At 44.6% G+C, this 23289-nt stretch overlaps 1 long non-coding RNA gene across 1 annotated transcript; it reads right to left on the minus strand.

The window, feature by feature from the left end:
* Positions 1-9233: 9233 nt before the first annotated feature.
* On the minus strand, positions 9234-21643 carry LOC102900683. Its single transcript, XR_439998.5, has 3 exons — positions 21426-21643; positions 21161-21272; positions 9234-9367 (listed from the first exon to the last, which is right to left on the minus strand). It is a non-coding gene; the product is annotated as an uncharacterized LOC102900683 (long non-coding RNA).
* Positions 21644-23289: the final 1646 nt, after the last annotated feature.

Raw genomic sequence — 23289 nt, forward strand, 5'->3', positions numbered from 1 at the left:
CCGGAGCAAGAGAGAGGATAGAAGCACGGGGTGTCAAAACCCTCCGTGCTATAGGGGCGCCTGGGCGGCTCAGTGGGTTAAGCATCTGACTCTTCATCTCAGCTCAGGTCTTGATCTTTAAATTTTTTTTTTTAACGTTTATTTATTTTTGAGACAGAGAGAGACAGAGCATGAACAGGGGAGGGCCAGAGAGAGAGGGAGACACAGAATCGGAAACAGGCTCCAGGCTCTGAGCCGTCAGCACAGAGCCGGACGCGGGGCTCGAACCCACGGACCGCGAGATCATGACCTGAGCCGAAGCCGGACGCTCAACCGACTGAGCCACCCAGGCGCCCCTCAGGTCTTGATCTTAGGGTCTTGAGTTGAAGCCCTGCGTTGGACTCCATACAGAAAAAAAAAAAAAAAAAAAAAAAAAAAAAAAAAAAAAAAAGGAAAGGAAAGGAAAGAAAAAAGAAAGAGAAAAAAAAAAAAAACAGAAGAGAAAAGAAAAAAGTCTCCATGTTACATACCAGTCGAGTCAGACACTGCCGAGATAATATCTGAGTGCAGCCATGTCAAACGTCCAAAATACTCCAGGAGGAAACCAGGCCTTTGCCACGTAGATTGTACATCCAGTATTCCCCTCACTGCCTTTTGCCTTGCCCTGGGGGCAATGGTGTCCGTGACAGCCACATGGAAGTCCTGCTTTTTCGCCTTGTTCCTACCAGTGCCAGTCCCCCACCCCTCACCCATATTCGCACTCACGTCCTTGTGTAACAGACGTTTGTCAGGTCTTTGGCTGCTCGGTACCATACCCCCTTCCTTTGACAAGGAAACTCCCCACGGTGAGCTTCCAGTATACGGAGCCCTCCTCCCACTGTATTTCCCTTTCCCGGCACCCGTGCCCCTGAGCACGCGTCTAGGCTGTGGGGACATGAGCTGAGCTCTACCAGCCTGAAGCACCAGCCTAAAATCTCGGTACAGAGGCTGATGACACGAAAAGAAGGCGCAGGGGGGAATGGCCTGAGAAGGCAGTGGGGCCCAGCAGCGGCACTTGGTTTCCAGGGAGGCTGAGCCCCCAGCAGGACGGTATCCCAGGTCCAGGGCTGCCCACGCTGGTGCTGCAAGCTGAAGCACCTCCTTGGTGTGCAGGGGGGACGGATGGCCCCTAACCCCGTGCCGTCTGCAGGTGCAGCCTTGTCTCTGTCCCCTCATCCCTTAGCCTGGTTCGCCAGCCTTCCCAGTAACTCTGAGAGCTTCCCAATAACCCTTCAATGCACTTACTTTCAGGTTCTATCTGCGAAAGCCAGTTTGTGTTGCAACCCAGATCCCTGACTGTCACACTCTGTTCTGGCAGAACTCCTACAGTGACTCCAATTTTGCCTGACGTGCCCATCATGTTCCACTTTCTCTTTGTCATCTTCTGCTGACCTTGCCCCGTGGACCTGCCATACCTCTGCTCAAACTTGGCCCGTGTCCACCAGTCTGTCTTGTAAGGCGGCTGTACCTTTGATCTCTCTTTCCCCTGACTCCATGGCCTCCCTCTCGCCCCCTCCCTAGGACTCAGGCATCCTGAGGTGTCCGGGTGGTCATCCTAACCCTGTTGTGATGTCAGCACTGGCCTAGTGCTGAGAGGGGAGAGATTCCTTAGATGCTACAAGAAGTGTCACTAGGAGGTAAGAGGGGCACAGGCAGAGAGATGGGAGGGTAGCAAGACTGTTCTTATTCTTATTATTTAATTTAATAATACAGATTGTCATTTACTGAGTTCCTGCACTGTGCTGGCCCTTTAGAGCATGACCTCACATTACTAGTTGAAAGTAGGGACTATTATAATCCCCATTTTCAGAGGAAGAAACAAGAGTTTGAAGAAGTTCGGTTGCCTGACTAGCTCAGTCTGCAGAGCACGTGACTCTTGATCTTTTTTTTTTTTTTTTTAACGTTTATTTATCTTTGAGAGACAGACACAGAGCACAAGCGGGGAAGGGACAGAGAGAGAGGCAGACACAGAATCTGAGGCAGGCTCCAGGCTCCGAGTTGTCAGCACAGAGCCTGATATGGGGCTCGAACTCACGAACCGTGAGATCATGACCTGAGCTGAAGTCCCAACACTCAACTGACTTAGCCACCCAGGCGCCCTGTGACTCTTGACCTTGAGGTTGTGATTTCTTTTTTTTTTTTTAATTTTTTTTTCAACGTTTATTTATTTTTGGGACAGAGAGAGACAGAGCATGATCGGGGGAGGGGCAGAGAGAGAGGGAGACACAGAATCGGAAACAGGCTCCAGGCTCTGAGCCATCAGCCCAGAGCCTGACGCGGGGCTTGAACTCACGGACCGCGAGATCGTGACCTGGCTGAAGTCGGACACTTAACCGACTGCGCCACCCAGGCGCCCCCGAGGTTGTGATTTCAAGCCCCGCATTGGGGGTAGAGTTCACTTAAAAAAAAAAAAAAAAAAAAAAAACACAACGGGGTGGGATGACTTTGTGGCTCCGTCGGTGGAGTTTCAGACTCTTGATTTCAGCTCAGGGCATGAGTCCAGAGCGTGAGATTCAGCCCCGCATCGGACTCCGTGCTGAGCGTGGAGCCTGCTTGAGACTCTGTCTTCTTCTGCTCCTCTCCCTCCCCAAGCTCTCTCTCCCTTTTCCTAAAATAAAAAAATAAAAGAGTTTGGGGGAGCCTGGCCGGCTGAGTCAGAAGACCATGCGACTCTTGATCTTGGGATTGGGAATTTAAGCCCCAGGTTGGGTGTAGAGGTTAGTTACATGAATAAAGCATTAAAAGTTTTTGTTTCAGGTTTGAAGAAGTTGAGATGGATGGAATGGATGATGCCCGGGATCTCCTGCAAACTAACTAGAGGGGTGGGAGATGAATCAAGATTGACCACAGGCTGGTAATTGCTCAAGCTGCATAATAGATATGCGGAAATTCATCGTACTGTTATGTCTAATACGGATACATTTGAAATTTCCCACAATTAAAATTATGTTTTACTTTCTTTTAAGCTAAGAAACTTGAATAAAGCTGTACAAATAATAAGTGATAAGGTTGGGTTTTGATTCCAGATCCGACAGACCTCAACACCTACTCTCTTAACCTCTATCCTGGATTCTTGACAAGGAACCTGAAAAGATCTAAGAGGAAAACCTTAATGATCTTCAGAGGATTCAAAAGGAATCCACAACAGCCTGGGTGGCTCAATTGGTTGAGCATCTGACTCTTGATTTTTGGCTTAGGTCATGAGCCCAGGGTCATGGGATTGAACCCCAAGTCGGGCTCTGTGCTGAGCGTGGCACCTGCTTAAGGTTCTCTCTCTCTCTCTCTCTCTCTCTCTCTCTCTCTCCCCCCCCCCTCCCCCTTTGCCCCTTTCCTCCACTGGTTCTCTCTCTCTGTCTCTCAAACAAACAAAACAAAACAAAACAAAACAAAACAAAACAACAAAACAAACAAACAAAAAAGAGGGGGGGCATTAAGAGACCTCTTGGCTAATTTCGGCTCCTGTTTTCCAGGTATAATTTTGTCAAGGATCGACAGAGTATAACCAGATATTAATTCTCCATGCCTAGAGCTTATTATAAAGAAGATGCCCTCATTTTCTCTGCCTCTTTCTGAGGAGGTACAGAAGCAGCCCAAGAGAGAGTCTTTGGCAGCCAAAGTTTTCTAAAAACACCCAGGCAACAGCTGTCCTTGGGCTGTCACCTGACTTGCCAGGCCCTGAGTCAGCGCCACTCCCCCGGCCCAGCCCCCACTGCTGAGCCAGATATGACTTGCCCTTTCCTGGCTGGTCTGAACCGGTTGGGCCAGCCCAGCCCAGCCCTGCCCCATCCCAGCTTCCTCCTCAGTGGATGGCTTCTTGTTCCCTCACTCTTACCTGGGGTTCCCACCTTGGCACCTCCCTTGTCATCCAAAGCAGCAACCTCCTGCCTGAAACTTGAACCCTGAAGGGAGTCAAAAGACCACCTCCCAGCTGTTGGAGACGTGGACAGGACCCTGGACTCTTCCCGGGACAGAAAAAAAATGAGCTGGACACCAGCATCTCCTACTATCTGCAAAGGAAGTCTTCCTTCTCTAGGAGATTCTAGGATTTACTTCCGGTGAAAAGCAGAAAAAATATAAAGACGCTGCTCCTCTCCTGGAGAGGAGGATTCCATCCCTAAGCTCAAGCCCAGAAGAGCCCGCGTCTGGGGAAATATGGAGACCAATTTGGTCTCCAATGGAAATATGGAGACTTAGGGATATGTGACCTTGGGCTAGTCACTAATGTCTCTGAGCCTGAGTTTTGTCATCAGTAAAATAGAAATCGAAATCCCTACCTTGCAGGTTTGTTGTGAAGGCCCAACAAAGTAGTGCATGTAAAGCACTTAGTAAGTGCACAGCACACATCGGTTTCCTTCCCCTAGCCTTGACATTGCCTTCACCTTGCCTTTCCTGCTCACATTGGGCTGATAGCAAAGGTTTCAGGCCTGCGACCAAGCCCTGCTCTTGTGTCTTGATTCTGGACATTCGTACCTAGTTGCTTCTGATCATTGAAATCAAAACTCCACGTGTTATTTTTTTTAATTAGGAGTTTTGATCCATCTGTCCATGTGGATTAATGTTGGTTCCAAGTACCCAGGTTTCTTTTCCAAAACACCCAAAGGTCATTTATTTTAAGTAACCTAATTTTGAAATGTATAGCATCAAACTATAACTCACTATAGTTTGTCCCCTACCATAAAGCTGGGTCAGTCACACTCCAAGGGCACCCATATGACCCAGGCCATGACAGTCAAAAATCTAATCCTGAGTTGTTGTTGAAAGGCAAAGCTTGCTAACTTGGAAGGTTGTAATCCTGTAGACATCGGTGGCCATCTTGCCACCACTTGTAAGGAGTCTACCTGAGAAAGAAACCAACATAGAAGATAGATAGCAGAGCTGAGAGATGGAAAGAAAGGATTCTTGGATGACATCATTGGAGCCACTAAACCTAGCTTTGCCTAAAGCCAACAACCCCTGTAATTTTTGGCTACATGAGCCAATACATTGTATTCTTTTTATAAACCAGTTTAAGCCGGATTTCTGTCACTTGCAAAAGCACTGACTAATACAGTGTGTTTTGGGTTGAGCAATGGAATGCGTAATCTAAAATGTTGTGTTTCATGTAGAATTTTTGTATGATCATACTGTGTATGCTGCACTATTTTTATAACAACATTATTATTTTCTAATGTTTATTTATTTTGAGTGGCGCAGGGGCAGAGAGAGAGAGAGAGGGAGAGAGGGAGAGAGAGAGAGAGAGAGAGAGAGAGAGAGAGAGAGAGAGAGAATCTCAAGCAGGCTTCACACTCAGCATGGAGCCCAACTCGGGACTCGGTCCCACTACCATGAAATCATGATCTGAGCTGAAATCAAGAGTCAGACACAACCGACTGAGTCACCGAGGCACCCTATAAAACTTTATTGAGATCTAATCTACATACCATAATGTATATTAAAGTATACAATCCAATGATTTTGGGTATAGTCACAGAGTTGTGCAACTGTTACTACAATCATATTTTAGAACATTTCATCACCCCCAAAAGGAACTGTATCTATTAGCAGTGACTCGCCAACACCCACCTCCCAAACTTCCTTTAACCCCTACCAACCACTAATCTACTTTCTGTCTTCATGAACTTGCCTATTCTGGACATTTGGTATAAATGAAATCATACAGGGGCGCCTGGGTGGCTCAGTCAGTTGAGTGTCTGACTTCAGCTCAGGTCATGATCTCACAGTTGACAAGTTCGAGCACCACATCTGGCTCTGTGCTGACAGCTGAGAGCCTGGAGTCTGCTTCAGATTCTGTGTCTCCTCCTCTCTCTGCCCCTCCCACGTTCATGCTCTGTCTCTCAATAATAAATAAACATTAAAAAAATTTTTTAATGAAATCATACAATATATGGCTTTTTATGACTTACTTCTTTCACTTAGCATAATGTTTTCAAGGCTCACGCATGTTGTAGCATGAATCGGTACTTCATTCTCTCTTTTTTTGTTAAGTTTATGTATTTATTTTGAGAGAGAGAGCACAAGCAAGGAAGATGCAGAGGGGGAGGGAGAGAGAATCCCAGGCAGGCTCCACACTGTCAGTGCACAGCCCAATGTGGGGCTCGAACTCACGAACCGTGATATCATGACCTGAGCTAAAATCAAGAGTCAGACACTTAACCGACTGGGCCACCCAGCTGCCCCAGTACTTTATTCTTTTATGGGTAAATAATATTTCATTTTATGGATACATCACATTTTGTGTGTACATTTATCATTGATGTATATTTGCATTGTTTCTACTTTTTGGTTATTATGGATTATGCTGCTGTGAACATTTATGTATTTATGTTTTTGTGTGAATATATGTTTCAGTTCTCTTGGGTACATACTTAGGAATGGAATTGCTGAGCCATGTGATAGCTTCATGTTTAACTTTTTGAGCAATCGCCGAACTATTTTTTCAAAGTAGCTGAATGAACAATATTAAATTCCTACTAGCAATGTCTAAGGTTTCTAGTTTCTCCACATCCTCAGCAGCACATGTTATTGTCTTCTTTTTAATTTTAGCTATCCCAGTAGGAGGTGAAATGGTATCTCATTGTAGTTTTGATTTGCATTTCCCTAATGATTAATGATGTTGAGCATTTTTCCATGTTCTTATTGCCCATTTGTATAGCTTCTCTGGCAAAATGTATATTCAAATTCTTTGCCCAGTTTTCAACTGGGTTGTCTTCTTTATTTTATTTTATTTTATTTTATTTTATTTTATTTTATTTTATTTTATGTAAGCTCTACACCTAACATAGGGCTTGAACTCACAACCTTGAGATCAATCAAGAGTCACATGCTCTACTGCCTCAGCCTATCAGATGCCCCTGAGTTGTCTTTTTAATTTGTAGAAGTTACTTATATGTTCTGGATACAAATCTCTTATCAAATATATGATCTGTAAATATTTTCTCCCATTCTGTGGAGTTTCTGTTCATTTTCTTGATGGTGTGTGCACTAAAGCCCAAAAGTTTTAAATTTTGACAGTCTAATTTATCTTTCATTTTTTTCTCTCACTCCTGCTTTTGGTATCATGTCTTAAAAACCATTGCCTCAGACAAGGTCAGGAAGATTTACTTGTGTATTGCTTTTTAAGAATTTTATAGTTTTACCTCCTACATTTAGGTCTATGATCTATTTTGAGTTTTCTTTTTTCTCTCTCTTTTCTTTTAATATGATGTGAGGTAGGGGAGCCTGGATGGCCCATATATATATGGTGTGAGGTAGGGGCCCAATTTCATTTTTTTGCATATGGATATCCTGTTGTCCCAGCACCATTTGTTGTGTTCTTTTTCCCATTGATATATTATTTTTATAAGCATGTTTCACTCAGAATAATATTAATGTGAATTTACATTCTCTGAACACACCCCATTTGCTTCTGTCAGCAATATTGCATGCTAAGGACTGGGAGAAGAGTGATCATGTGTGGGCAATTAAACATTGACCACAGAATGTGATAAGTATTTGTACAATGATGCCCAAAGTTTGGTGTGCATCATAATCATTTAGGGAAATTTTTTTAATGGGAATCTCCAAGCCTCACCCTAACCCACTGCATCATAACTTCCTGGAGGCAGGGTGGGGAGATAGGTGAAATAGGTGAAGGGGATTAAGAGGTACACACTTCCTGAGGTACCTGGCTGGCTCAATCAGAGAGCATGCAACTCTTGAACTCAGGGTCCTCTATTCAAGCCCCACATTGGGCATAGAGCTTACATTTAAAAAAAGGGGGGGACGGGGCACCTGGGTGGCGCAGTTGGTTAAAGCGTCCGACTTCAGCCAGGTCACGATCTCGCGGTCTGTGAGTTCAAGCCCCGCGTCGGGCTCTGGGCTGATGGCTCAGAGCCTGGAGCCTGTTTCTGATTCTGTGTCTCCCTCTCTCTCTGCCCCTCCCCCGTTCGTGCTCTGTCTCTGTCTGTCCCAAAAATAAATAAACGTTGAAAAAAAAATTTAAAAAAAAAGGGGGGGGGGAGGAATTCACTTCCAGTTATAAAATAAATAAGTCATGGGGATAGAAAGTACAGGATAGGGAATATAGTCAATAATATTGTAATAACTTTGTGTGGTGACAGGTGGTAACTACACTTAGCATGGTAAGCACGTCCTAAAGTATATAATTGTCAAATCACTATATTTACACCTGAAACTATACGTTTATATGTCAACTATACTATAATTACATTTTTTTAATCTATAAAAAGAAGTTAACAAAAAAGGTAATAAAGCCTAAAAAGATTGTACAGTTCAGAAACAAACAAAAAAAGGAATTTCCTGGTAACATCCTGTTTATACCATATATAGAATCACACAATATTAGAGCTGTAAGACCCCATAAGACTATACAATTTACCTCTTCATTTTTTAATTATATAACCAGAAGATGATTGGCTTTTACCTGTACTGCCTGTACACACCGTATATGCATCAAGGCCAGACGGGGCACTTGTTTGTCTCCTCCTAATACATTCAAATTCAAGAGTATTTATGACTGGGGGCGCCTGGGTGGCTCAATCGGTTAAGTGGCCAACTCTCGATTTTGGCTCAGGTCATGATCTCACGGTTTGTGAGTTTGAATTCTGAGTTGGGCCGTGCACTGACAGCATGGAGCCTGCTGGGGATTCTCTCTCCCTCTCTCTCTCTCTCTCAAAAGTAAACTTTAAAAAAACTATTTATGACTAATGACATTACACTGAAGGTTTCATGGGAAGATGGAGAAGAGGATTGCATCGCATAGCCAAGCTTAACTAGATCCCTTCTTTTGTCTTGCTAGACCTGTTCTTTTTCAAAGTTTTCTCCATGCGGAGTCTCTTCTCTCCATCCCTCCTACTACCCAACTTCTGAAATTCCCTTCTTTTTTCAAACCATTCAGCTGTGTTATCAAGTTTTTTCTTTTTTAAATTTTATTTATTTATTTTTTTTTAGTAATCTCTACACCCAATGTGGGGCTCAAACTCACAACCCTGAGATCACGAGTTGCATGCTCTAACAACTGAGCCAGCCAGGTGCCCCTGGTCTCAAGTTTATATAACACAGTCAACAGAGTAAAAGCCCACTAGTTACGTAAAAAAGCAACCGACTGTCTTTCCTCAGGCTGCTTGGGAAAGTAGGGAGGTGTCTCAGGTCACTCTATGGTGATAGAACCATATGAGGATTTCCCGCTTATTAAGAACAAGACAATGGGCTAAGTATCAGATAAAATGACTTATTTAATGTCCGGTAGCTCATCAGTGGCAAATCAGGTATGGAACTTTAATTAAAAGGATCGAAGCATAACTTCTGAGCCACCCATATTTGTCGTCTTCAACTTCTTTTGCTTAATAGCCTGTGGGACACATGGAAAAGGTGTTATTATTTCATTTTCTAAAGATAAATTGAGATAGAGTGACAACGAGTAACTTTTGCAACTAGAATAGTAGAAGGTTTCAGTCTGGGATCCAGAATTGTTCATCTTTAGCAGGATATGTGAATTATAGCCAAAAATCTCATTGGGAAGCCACAGTGGAAAATGTAACCAGCAAGGGACACTCTGTAATCCTGGGCACGGTAATGTGAGGGAAAGCCTTAAAAAAAAAAAAAAAAAGAAAGAAAGAAACATTAGGACTGATAAGTCTTGCTGAGAAAGGGGAATGGGGCAGACTGTGTTTCTCCCACAGTGACAGGAAAAGATGGCAGCATTGGGCAAGGCAGGATCCTGTTTGGCAAGGAACGTCTGTCCTCATGTAGGAAAGCATGACTCATCAGGGTGCCCCAGCTCAATGACACAGTCTCTTAAGATCTTCCAAGTCCCCTTAGTCCAACTCTGTATTTACCAAGCAACTCTCAGATCTACTTTTGGCTTCCGCAGCACGCCTTCCCACAGAGTAAAGAATGTGCTGACTGGGGTTTCTTCAGATCTATTGTCAATTATATTTTACAGGATGAATGAATAAAGCTGCATCTGAGGTCTTTCTCGTGGGCTTGGTGGAGAGTGAGTTTGTTCATTCAACATTAATTCAACAAATATTTATTGAGCGTCATCTATGTGCCAGGCATTGGTCCAAGCCCTGGTGATACAAGTCAGATAAGGTCCTATCCTCATAGAGTGCTCTCATTAACAAGAGGTGACATGTAACAAAGCAAACAAATCAATAGATAATTTCAAATTGTGATACTCCCCACCTAGGGTTACTGAACTCCTTCCAACAGGCTCAGCTGTACTCCGGGTTCTGCAACCCTCCCCCTCTCATCTTTCCCAGGTCAACTTAAGAAGCTTTAGCCCAAGGCCAGAGGCCTCAGCATGAAATTTCCTCTCTGATCTGTCCTGGACCCTGAGAATTGAGTTTCAATAACTAAAGACCCACAGCCTCCTTTACCACCACAGCGCTCTAGACCATGGACCTCCATCTTGTTTCCTACCCACGACTTGATAACCTCATCCATTTGTTCATCCAACAGACACTTTCTGAATTCTTACTGAACACGAAGCATTTTGTTTGGAGCCGGGGATTCAGAAATGACTAAGACATGGTCCCCGCCCTCCAGTTCGCAGTCCAAGGAAGAAGATCCACATTTATGGTTCCCCTGCTGCTTCTATGGGCTAGGAGTGACAAAAATGTGTGGTGACTGTGTGGATAGAAGAGGATCCCTAAGTCATACTGAGAGGTATGATCAGGGAAAATTTCCCTCAGGAGAGGATCTTTAAATTGAGGTTTTAGAGAGTTTTTTTCCAACGTAACTTCGATTGTATTTTCTTTCCAAAAATAACAAATGTTGCAACTTTAGAAAATACAGAAAAGGAAGGGCATTGAAAGCCACCATTGATAACAATTTGGTGGTATGTACCTTCCAATCTCTTCACTATTTGAGCTTGGTTTTGAAGTGAAAAACTTTGAAGGCAGGGAGGAGAAAGTATTTGGTAGAGGCAATTGTCCTTAGGTTGCCTTTAAAATCCAGATGTAGGGTACCTGGGTGGCTCAGTCGGTTAAGTGTCCAACTTGGGCTCAGGTCATGATCTCACGGTTGTGAGTTCGGGCCCCACGTCGGGCTTTGTGCTGACAGCTGGGAGCCTACAGCCTGCTTTGGATTCTGCGTCTCCCTCTCTCTCTCTGCCCCTCCCCCACTCACGCTCTGTCTCTCTCTGTCTCAAAAATAAATAAGCATTGGGGCGCCTGGGTGGCTCAGTAGGTTGAGCGTCCAACTGCGGCTCAGGTCATGATCTCGTGGTCCCTGAGTTCGAGCCTCGCGTCGGGCTCTCTGCTGACCGCTCAGAGCCTGGAGCCTGTTTCAGATTCTGTGTCTCGTTCTCTCTCTGACCCTCCCCCATTCATGCTCTGTCCCTCTCTGTCTCAAAAATAAATAAACGTTAAAAAAAATAATAAATAAATAAATAAATAAGCATTAAAAAAATAATAATAAAATCCAGATGTCATTTTAAAAATAAAATAAAATAAATAAATAAAAATAAAAACAAGACTTAATAGGTAAAAACACAAATATATATCTAGGTTTTGTTCACTGAAATCCTGTTGGCACCTGGCCACAACATGAAAGATAGTAGTTACTCAACATATACTGGTGAGTTAAAAAAAAAAAACAAAAAAAACAAAAAAAGGAATAAGATGTAAATGGAAAGATGAACCTTTGAAAATTAAAGCATAAGAATGTGATTCCTTCTCTGAGGCCCAACAGCTGCAAAATTGAAAAGAGAGGATCCTGGAAAAGGGCCATGCCGGGCTGAGGTCCCTTGTCATTTGTTATCAAATTTTTATTTTATTTTATTTTATTTTTAATTTTTATTTTATAATTTGTGATTTTGTTATCACGCTCTTTGCCTAAGCAAATGTCACAAAATGTTCCCGTTATATGTTCTAGAAGATTAACAGTTTTAGGTCTGTGATCCATTTTGAGTTTAGCATGAGGTATGTGTCAAGGTTCATTTCTTTCCATACAGATATCCTTTCACTAGAGTACTGTATGTTTAAAATACTATCCTTTCAGGGGCACCTGGGTGGCTCAGTTAAGCGTCCAACTTCGGCTCAGGTCATGATCTCATGGTCCGTGAGTTCGAGCCCCGCGTCGGGCTCTGTGCTGGCAGCTCAGAGCCTGGAGCCTGCTTCGGGTTCTGTGTCTCCCTCTCTCTCTGCCCCTCCCGCACTTGTGCTCTGTCTCTCTCTGTCTCTCAAAAATAAATAAATGTTAAAAAAAAAAAAATACTATCCTTTCAATGCAATTGGATTACCCTGGAACTTTTGTAAAGAGATCGGCTGATCTGATGAGTGAGAGTTTATTTCTGGACTCTGTTATGTTCCTCTGATCTATATCAGGGGTCAACAAATCCTGCCTACTCTGGCTTTTTACATAAAGTGTTATTATAATGCAGCCACACTCATCCATTTCTGTATTCTGCCTGGCTGCTTTCAAGCTATAGTATAGCTGAGTAGTTGTTACGGAGACCATGTGAACTGCAAACCTAAAATATTTACTATCTGGCCCTTTAAAGAAAAAGTTTGCTGACCCCTGGTCTATATTTACCCTTATGGGGAAACCACATTCTCTTGACCACTGAAGCTTTACAGTAATTTTTTTTTTTTTTGTGAGCTCTATACCTAATATGGGGCTTGAACTCATGACCCCAAGATCAAGAGTTGCATGCTCTACCAACTGAGCCAGCATCCTCTTCTAGTAAGTCTTTTTTTTTTTTTTTTTAACTTTTTTTTTTAATTTTTTTTTCAACGTTTTTTATTTATTTTAGGACAGAGAGAGACAGAGCATGAACGGGGGAGGGGCAGAGAGAGAGAGGGAGACACAGAATCGGAAACAGGCTCCAGGCTCTGAGCCATCAGCCCAGAGCCTGACGCGGGGCTCGAACTCCCGGACCGCGAGATCGTGACCTGGCTGAAGTCGGAGGCTTAACCGACTGCGCCACCCAGGCACCCCTAACGTTTATTTATTTTTGAGACAGAGAGAGACAGAGCATGAACAGGGGAGGGGCAGAGAGAGATGGAGACACAGAATCTGAAACAGGCTGCAGGTTCTGAGCGGTCAGCACAGAGCCTGACGTGGGGCTCGAACTCACAGACCGTGAGATCGTGACCTGAGCCGAAGTCGGATGCCCAACCGACCAAGCCACCCAGGTGCCCCTCTTCTAGTAAATCTTGATAAGACAGTGTAAGTCCTCCGGCTTTGGTTTTCTTTTTCAAAATATTTTAGCTATTCTAAGTCCTTCAACTTTCCATATAAATTTTACAATAGCCTGTCAGGGCACCTGTGTGGCTCAGTCAGCTAAGCGTCCGACTCTTGATTTCAGGCCAGGTTACGATCTCATGATTCATGGGATTGAGCCCCACATCGGGCTCTGTGCTGACAGTGCAGAGCCTGCTTGGGATTCTCGGTCTCTCTCTCTCTCTCCTGCTCTCTCTCTCCAAATAAATAAATAAACTTGAAAAATAAACACATAAATAAAAATGGCTTGTCAATTCCTCAAAAGAGACTGTTCAGATTTTGACTGGGACCACATAAATCTAAAGAACAAACCGGGAGGATTGCCGTCTTAACAATATCGAGCCTTCCAAACTATAACACTATCTTCTCTATTTAGTTCTTCAACTTCCCTTTGCAATATTTTATTGTTTTCAGCCTAGAAGTCTTTCTCCAAATGTATTCCTATGTGAGCTTTTTTTTTTTTAAAACGTTTATTTATTTTTGAGACAGAGAGAGACAGAGCATGAACAGGGGAGGGTCAGAAAGAGGGAGACACAGAATCCGAAACAGGCTCCAGGCTCTGAGCTGTCAGCACAGAGCCTGATGCGGAGCTTGAACTCACAGACCGTGAGATCATGACCCTAGCTGAAGTCGGCTGCTTAACCGACTGAGCCACCCAGGCGCCCCCTATGTGAGCTTTTTTAATGTTATTATGAATGGAGTTGACTTTAAAATTTTTATTTTCTAGTTACTTGTTGCTGGTATATAGAAATACCATCGATTTTCATATATTGACTATGTACTATGTCCAACTGGCAAGTTTTATTTATTGTAGTAAGTTCTTTTTGGTAGATTCTTAAGTGTTTTTTGTTTTTTTTTTTCATTCACAAACAGTGCCATCTACAAATAAAGACAGTTTCACCAAATACAGAATTACTCAAGCTTTCAATTTCTTTAATTTTGTTATTTTATTAGTTGCCAGAAAGGGAGAGTTTAAACTTCCAACTCTGGTTATGGAATTGTATGTTTCTCCCTTTAATTCTGTCAATTTTGCTTCAATTTTGATTTTTCTCTTGAGAATATGTTTTATTTTCTTGGTCTTTTATTTGCAGGCAATTTTGGGTTGCTATTTATATGAATGTCATGAATGTGAATTTGTGGAGATACTCAGACTGTTATTGTGATGGTCACTTTTGTGTGCATGCTTGACTGGGTCACTGGGCTTAGATATTTGCCTAAACATAATTCTGGATGTTTCTGTGAAGGTGTTTTTTGGATGAGATTAACATTTAAATGGATGGACTTTAAGCAGATTATCCTCCAAAATGTGGGTGGGCCTTATGTAATCAGTTGAAGGTCTTAATAGAACAAAGACTGACTTCCCCTGATGTAAAAGGAATTTTGCCAGCAGAGCTACTTCTCTATAATCAATCGATTTCTCTCTCTCACTCCCTCCTCCTCTCTCCCTCTCTTTCACCCCCTGTCCACACACAGACACACATACACATACATACTTTGTTCTGTTTCCCTGGAGAACCCTGACTAATTAATACAGCTGTTTTTCACCAATGAGTATTATTTCCTTTGTTTTAGCAGGTGATTTTCTTGGCTAGGCTGGCATGGCAAATCCCACGTCTTGTGCAGTATCTTCATTCTTGTTTCATGCCAAGTGTGGTGCAAGCGTCACTCAGAGATACGACAGTTTGGAGAGCTCTCTGGTTCTGTTCTTTCTGTTCTTTTTTCTTTCTTTCTTTTTCAGTTTATTCATTTGTTTGTTTGTTTGTTTGTTTAGTAACCTCTATACCCAATGTGGGGCTCGAACTCACCACCCCGAGATCAAGAGTCATATGCTTTTCCAAATGAGCCAGCCAGGAGCCCTTGGGTCTTTTTTTTCCCCGGGGTTCCACTCCGGTCAGTTTTCGCTATTGTCCTGGCTTCTTCTTTTCTGGTTTCTCACATCAGAAAACCTGTTTTTTCTTGTGAACCTGGCTGCCTTCTGTGTACAACATGGGATGCGTTTCACCCTGGGCTAAACGTCTCGAAGGTGAGAGCTTCTTTGTACACCTCCACCTGTCTCCTTCTGCTCTCCCGCCACCACCTGCAACATGCCAGCTTCAGCCTCCGTCCAGTGTGCCTTTGGCTGGGCTGCGTGCGTGAGTCAGTGAGGTGGGTCAGAGAGGCGGGGGGTGGGGGGGTCCATCTGATTCTGTTCTCGCTCCGCTATTTTCACGTAGTTCCTTTTTGTACTAAGCTCAGGGTTGATCGCTGTTTTCTGCAGTGAAGAGTCACATGGTAAAATCTTTATCACACTCGGAAGTAGAGTCTCAGCCTTGGTATTTCTGAAAAAGTTTATCTCACCTTCATTACTGAGAGATATTTTTGGGGGCGCCTGGGTGGCTCCCCCGGTTAAGGGTCTGACTCGATTTCGGCTCAGGTCAGGATCTCACCGGTGGTTCGTGAGATGTAGCCCTGCTTTAGGCGATGGGCTGACAGCACAGAGCCTGCTTGGGATTCTCTCTCTCTCTCTCTCTCTCTCTCTCTTCCTCTACTCCATGAGCACGTGCTGTCTCTCAAAAAAATTCTTTTTAATATTTAATGTTTATTTATTTTTGAGAGAGAGAGAGAGAGAGAGAGAGCTAGCATGTGCGCGGGCATGTGGAGGAGGGGCACAGAGAGACGGGTCAGAGGGGCCAAAGCGGACTCTGCACTGACAACAGCAAGTCCAATGCAAGGCTTGAACTCGCGAAGCACGAGATCATGACCTGAGCTGAAGTCGGGCGCTCAACCGACCGAGCCCCTCAGGCACCCTAACATGGTTCAAAAAATAATTTTAAAAGGGGGAAAAAAAAGAAAGATATTTTTGTTCTTGGTTGGCAGTTTCTCTTTCAGTGGCTTGGAGATGTCTCCCTATTATCCTCTGGTTTGCATGTGGCCAAGAAGATGTCTGCTACTGTCCTTATCTTTGTTCCTCAGCACGGAGTGTATTTTCCCCTCTGGCTGCTTCTAGCGTTTTCTCCTTATCATCGTGTTTTAGCGATTTGACTACAATGCGCCTTGATGTGGTTTTTCTTCATTTTTTCTCTGAGTGGGGTTTGTTGAGTTTCTCTGATTTGTGGTGGGTTTATAGTTCTCGCCAAATTTAGGTAATTTTCAGCCATTATGTCTTCAGACACGTTTTCTGTCCTCTTCTCACCTCATCCCCTCTTTCCGGGACTCCAGGTACACGCACGAGAGGCCCTGAATGCTGCCGCCACTCACTGATGTTCTGCTTATTTTTTTATTTTTTATTTCAGAGAGAAAGAGGGAGTGAGAGCAGGGGAGAAGGGCAGAGAGAGAGAGGGAGAAAGAATCTTAAGCAGGTTCCACGCTCAGCACAGAGCCTGACACGGGGCTCAATCCCACAACCCTGGGATCATGACCTGAGCCAAAATCAAGAGTCAGACACTCAACTGACTGAGCCACCAAGGCGCCCCAATATTCTTATTTTATTTTTAAAAACATTTTTTAATGTTTATTTATTTTTGAGAGAGAGAGAGAGAGAGAGAGAAGCAGAGCACGAGTGAGGAAGGGGCAGAGAGAGAGGGAGACACAGATGCAAAGCAGGCTCCAGGCTCCGAAGTGTCAGCACAGAGCCTGACATGGGGCTCGAACCCACACACTGTGAGATCATGACCTGCACTGAAGTCAGACGCTCGACTGACTGAGCCACCCAGGTGCCCCAATATTCTTATTTTAGAGATGAATCTTTTTTTCTCATCTGTGTTGTATTTTGGATTTTTCTGTTGCTATGTTTTCATAGCCAAGAATGCTTTCTTATTTAATGTCTGATCTGCTATGCTATTAATTCCATTCACTATATTTTTCATCTCTAGAATTTTGATTTGGGCCTCTTGTAGATTTTCTATTTCACTCTTCCTGACGCTCATGCTGTCCTGTACCTTCTGGAATATATGGGATATATTTATAGTAGCTGTTTCAATGCCCTTGTCTCCTATTAGCTGTATCATTTCTGTTTCTGTTTCTACTGATTGATTTTTTTTCCTGTTTATTTGAGTGACAGGTAATTTTTTATTAGACACCAAATATTTTGTGGGTTTTTTTTTCCAGTTTTATTGCTATAATTGACGTGCAATATTGTGTACGTTTAAGGTGTGAGACATAATGGTTTAATACACATGTATATTGTGAAATGATCACCACAAGAAGTTTAGGTAACATCCAAGAAACACTGCTTTTTTAACAGCCTAGTGATTGGACAAGTGTAGGTTATGCTATGGTCCCCACAAGTAGCTGCCATCTGTCACCACACAGCCCTATTACAACCCCACCGACTATGTTCCCCATGCTGTACCTTTTATCCCTGTGACCTATTCCTTCCATACCTGAAAGCCTGTATCTCCCACGCCCCTTTTCCAGTTTGCCCACTCCCCCACCCCATTCCCCTATGGCAGCCACCAGTGTATTCTCTGTATTTATGGGGCTGTTTCTGGGTTTGGGTTTGTTTGTTCGTTTGTTTTGTTATTTTATATTCCATATAAGTGAAACCATATGAGATACCAGATATTTTGAAGTTTATATTGTTGGGTACCAGAATTCTTTTATTTTAGAGAGAGAGAGAGAGAGAGAGCACGTGAGCAGGGGACAGGGGCAGAGAGGGAGAGAGAGAATCCTAAGCAGGCTCCATGCTGTTAGTGCATGTTAGCTCCACATGGGGCTTGATCCCATGAACTGTGAAATCATGACCTGAGTCAAGATCAAGAGTCAGACAGTTGGAGGGGCATCGGGGTGGCTTCGTTGGTTAAGTGTGCGACTTCGGCTCAGGTCATGATCTCTCAGTTCGTGAGTTTGAGCCTCGGGTTGGGCTCTGAGCTGACAGCTCAGAGTCTGGAGCCTGTTTCAGATTCTGTGTCTCCCTCTTTCTCTGTCCCTCCCCTGCTCATGCTCTGTCTCTTTCTCTCTCAAAAATAAAAAAACATAAAAAAAATAAAAACCAGGGGCGCCTGGGTGGCTCAGTCGGTTAAGCATCTGACTTTGGCTCACGTCATGATCTCGCAGTTGGTGAGTTTGAGCCCCAAGTCAGGCTCTGTGCGGACAGCTTGGAGCCTGAAGCCTGCTTCACATTCTGTGTCTTTCTCTTTCCCTACCCCTCCCCCACTCACACTCTGTCCCTCTCTCTCTCTCTCTCTCTCTCTCAAAAATAAACATTAAAAAAATTTTTTTTAAATAAAAAAAACAAAAAGAGTCAGACACTTGAGGCACCTGGGTGGCTCTGTTGCTTAAGCATCCGACTTTGGCTCAGGTCATGATCTCACAGTTGGTGGGTTTGAGCCCCACGTCGGGCTCTGTGCTGACAGCTCAGAGCCTGGAGCCTGCTTCAGAATTTGTGCCTCCCTCTCTCTCTCTGCCCCTCCCTTGCTCGTGCTCTGTCTCTCTCTGTCTCTCAAAAATAAATAAATGTTAAAATAATTTTTAACAAAAGAGTCAGACACTTAACTGAGCCTCCCAGGCGTCCTGGCACCAGAATTTTTTTTTTTTTTTTAATTCTTTGAAATATCTGGTGGCTTCAGTATAGGCTGCGGTTAAATTACTTGCAAATCGTCTGACCTTCACAAGCCTTGCTTTCCAGCTTTGTTAGGGGAGTCCAGAACAACTCCCGGACTGGGACTCATTTGGCATGACCCCTGAGGCCACCCTCCTCTGAGGGCTCCAAGCCCCGTGTGTGGGGAGCACTTTCTGCTCTGGCTGGTGGGCACACCCACTCTTCCCAGCCTCGCACACGCTCTGGGGGCTCGTCCATCTCCTCGCCTCTACTGGGCTTCTTTTCCCAGTGCTGGGCGTGTCCACAATCACACGTACCGATCAGTGCCCAGGCAAAACTTTCGAGGACATTCCTCTGCACATCTCCAAGAGTTCTGCCCCTCTCTCTGTGCGGTAGCCTGGAAGCTCTCTCTCCAGGCAGTGAGCCGGGACCCCCCCCAGAAGACTCCTCTCATCTGCTTCCCGTCTCTCGGGGATCCCTGTCCGGAGACGCCTGCCATCCAATGTCTTCAAACCATTGCTTCCTATATTTTGTTCCGTTTTATAACTGATGAAGGCAGAGGATAAATCTAGATTCTGCTACTACATCATTGCCCAAAGTCGGCGTTGCTTTTATTCTTTTAAGCGATCTTTTTTTTTTTTTTTTATCGAGGCGTAGCATACACACATAAACGTGTACGAATCTAAGTGCGCAGCTCCATAAACTTTCACAAAATAAACACACATCTGTGTGACTATCTCCCATGTCAATACGTAGAACACTGCCAGCGCCACAGAAGCTTCGTGTTCTTTTCCGGTCACTACCTGCCCTCCCAGGGTAACCATCATTCTCATTTCTGGCACCAGAGGGCTCGTTTTACATAAATGGAGTCACGCAGTGCATGCATTTTTTTGGGTCTGGGTTTCTTTCACGCAACATTATATTTGTCAGGTTCATTCACGTTGTTATGCAAAAGCAGTGATTAATTCACTTTCATTGCCGTGTAATATTCTATTTGATGAATGTGTCACATCTTTCCTCTAGTGGCTTGTTGGTGGACATTGAAGTTATTTCTAGTTTGGGCCTATTATGAATCGTGCCTTTATGATCACGTTTGCACATGTTTTGTGTGTGTGCATATGCATTTCTGCCAGAACCGCTAAATCGTAGGCTAGGAATCTCTTCCACTTCAGAAGATACCACCAAGTAGTTTTCCAAAGCAGTCATCCCAATTTACACTCTTACTAGCATTGTATGAGCGTTCTAGTTGCCCCATATCCTCACCAACACTCGTTATTATATCTTTTTAATTTGACTCATTCTGATGGATTTTAGTTACATTGCCTTTCAGAACACCCCATGGGCATAATCAAACTACCAGGCAGAATGAGCTAACAGTGTGCCAGCTTGAGACTCCTATATAAATTTTTTTTATGTTTTTCTTTATTTTTGAGACAGAGAGAGACAGAGCATGAGCAGGGGAGGGGCAGAGAGAGACGGAGACACAGAATCTGAAACAGGCTCCAGGCTCTGAGCTGTCAGGACAGAACCCAATGCAGGGCCCGAACCCAAGAACTGTGAGATCATGACCTGAGCCCAAGTTGGACACTTAACCGACTGAGCCACCCAGGTGCCCAGAGACTCCTATATATACGGTGTTTCTTCCCAATGTCTGTGTGAGCATTTCCCAATGCATTCAGTTGTTACATTTGTGTTCATCAACATCATTTGAGCCGAGTTTGAAAGCTAAGTGTTAGATGATTTACCAGGTGAATATACGGTGAGAGGAAAAGCAAACAAGGGCATTCTTGGTGGAGGAAGAAATATATGGGAAAGAAGTCATAAAAGGACTGTCTCAGGGCTGCCCGGTAAGATTGTGCATGATTTTTTCCTCTGTCTATGGAAATGGCACCTCTAAGAATTGTTCAGGGCACAACCCACGAAGCTGTACACAGCAGCCATGCCTGTCATGGTGAGGAATGATAAGAAATTTGTTATGAGCGGAGGGCAGAGTGGGTAGGTTAGAGAAGCGAGAGAAGTCGGATCCAGAGTTGGGGCAGCATAACCCACTGGGATCTTGCCAGAGGTTTACTTTAAACGTTCACCCCACCCCCACCCCCACCCCACTACATGAAGGATTGTACAAGCTTCTTCCTCTTGGATCCTTCAGCCCTCTGAGCCAACAGGGCTGCCACTGAACTGGGGCTAAGGTGAAACCCAAGTCAGGAAGGAGAAATGCTGAGCACACTCAAGTTTGTCTTGCTACACAACTCTGGTCTCAACAAGTTGAGGAACCAACACCCTGTCCTTCCTCTCTTTGGGGCTTCCTCTCTTGCTTACAGCCTCAGCGCGCTCCTCTGTCTGGTAAAACTGGGTAAACCTGGATGGGAAGCTGTGCCCCACCTACCTGGCCCTTACCTTCATGTTTCTGAGTCACCAGGGGGTGGTTTCTGAGAGCACAAGAAAGCGAAAGGAAAATCCCAGGGTCCCCACATATCTTCCCGACAGCCTGCCAGCATGAAGACTATCCCTGCAAAAGAAAAAGATTTCTTTGGGTTGACATTCTTTGTCCCTAAGCCCTCATGACGCTTTATATGTCTGTCTTGTATGCTTGTTCAGGGCATTAAATGATTGACGTAGGCCCTCCTGTTGGGCTGGAAGGAAGGGACTATCCACTGTGTACCAGAGAAGGCAGGGTCCCTTCTGGAAAGTGAAGTTCAAGCTCAGGCTCTGCCTTCCTTCCAGTTACTTGGACAAAGTATGTTCCTTAAAGTAGAAACTGGGACTGATGGAGGCATTCCAAGAAGTGTGGGAAGGAGCATCTCTGTTGGCTCTGGCTACAAAGGGAGTAGTTCTGGAGAAGTAAGTGGTAAGAAGGTAACTCCCTAAGGAGGAGGGAGGTTCCAGAACATGGAACCCAGGAAAGGTGCCCATAGTTACACCAGGATTCTGAGACTAGAGTAAATATCACGGGGCCATATGTCAGTGGGAGATTTGCAGGCCCCGGGGACTACGTGAACCAGGCTATGAGTAGAAACCCTTCCAACCGAGCTTTTTTGGCTTGTTTTTCTGCTTCTTTAACAAGATTGACTTTGAAATCACCCAACAGGGATATCAACCAGCACATTTAAAATATGTTCACCAGCGCTTGGTCTTATGAGAGGTAGAGAACAGGAGACACCGTTCCTGGCCTGGAGGAGGCTACTAAGGAACTAGAGAGAGAACAAGGCCCGTGAAGCCCCTAAGGAACAGCTCAACCGATAGGATTCTTTGTTTCCATTTTCGGCCAAAATTAAAATTATCATGAACTCCCCGAGCAGACACCAGCTGGGCAACAGTAGGAGTGTTAAACATCCCAGGAGAGGGGGAGGTATCCTGGGACCCAAAATTGTTCCCAGTTCATCTGTAAGTGTTGATGAGCTACGTGTGAACTGTGAAATTAACGGTAATATTCCTCAAAAACAAGTAAACAAGACCGTAAAAGACCATAGCTGATTCAATACTAAACTATGCAGGTTGAGGGGGTCCACGGGCACCCAAGAGGCTCTAGGTGCTGAAAAAGTTCCACTGTCACTGGACTGGGGGCTGAAGGGAGGACAGGCCTTGGACAAACAGGGGACCAGTGTGGAGGAAGAGCCAAAGAAATCATCACCTTCCAAAATCACTCCCAGGGGCACCTGCGTGGCTCAGTTGGTTAGACATCTGACTTCGGCTCAGGTCATGATCTCACGGTCTGTGAGTTCAAGCCCCGCGTCGGGCTCTGTGCTGACAGCTCGGAGCCTGGAGCCTGCTTCTGATTCTGTGTCTCCCTCTCTCTGACCCTCCCCCGTTCATGCTCTGTCTCTCTCTGTCTCAAAAATAAATAAACATTAAAAACAACAACAAAAATCACTCCCATTTCTCTTGAATTTTAAAGTTTTCATAGAGGAGCGCCTGGGCAGCTCAGTCGGTCGCGCGTCCGACTCCTGATTTCGGCTCAGGTCCCTGCCTCGGCCTCTGCACTGAGCATGGAGTCTGCTTAAGATTCTCTCTCTCTCTCAAATTAAACACACACGTACACACACGAGAAAAGAGAGACTGCTGCTATGGATGCGGGTGCAAGAGGGCCTGTGGCCGGTGACATTCTCAACAGGACTCTTGCTTTCTGTTCAAACAGTCTTTCCCATCCCCACACCACCCCCACCCCTCCTGTGCCCTGCGGCCTCCTCCAGACCCCTTACAGGCTTCCCACACTGCCTTGCTGACTCCTTTACCATCACCACCAGCCTGCCCTGCTGGGAGTCCTTAGAAACGTGCTAGCGAGGTCTCCAAGGCCTCTCTGGTTGCTATATCCAGGCCACGATCCTCACCGGTTCATTCATTGTTCATTCATTCATTTATTCAGAGAATATTTGTTAGGTGCCAACCACTTGCGTGGTGCTGGCGATATGATACTGAGCAAGATGAATGAGGCAGAGGTTCTCTGTAGAGACAGCGTGAACCCCTTCCTCCCGAGATGTCACACACTCGTCACGCATGCACACGCATGCACGCACACGTGCATGGGC

Source organism: Felis catus, chromosome A3, assembly GCF_018350175.1.
Source record: "Felis catus isolate Fca126 chromosome A3, F.catus_Fca126_mat1.0, whole genome shotgun sequence".
NCBI classification, from domain to species: Eukaryota; Metazoa; Chordata; class Mammalia; order Carnivora; family Felidae; genus Felis; species Felis catus.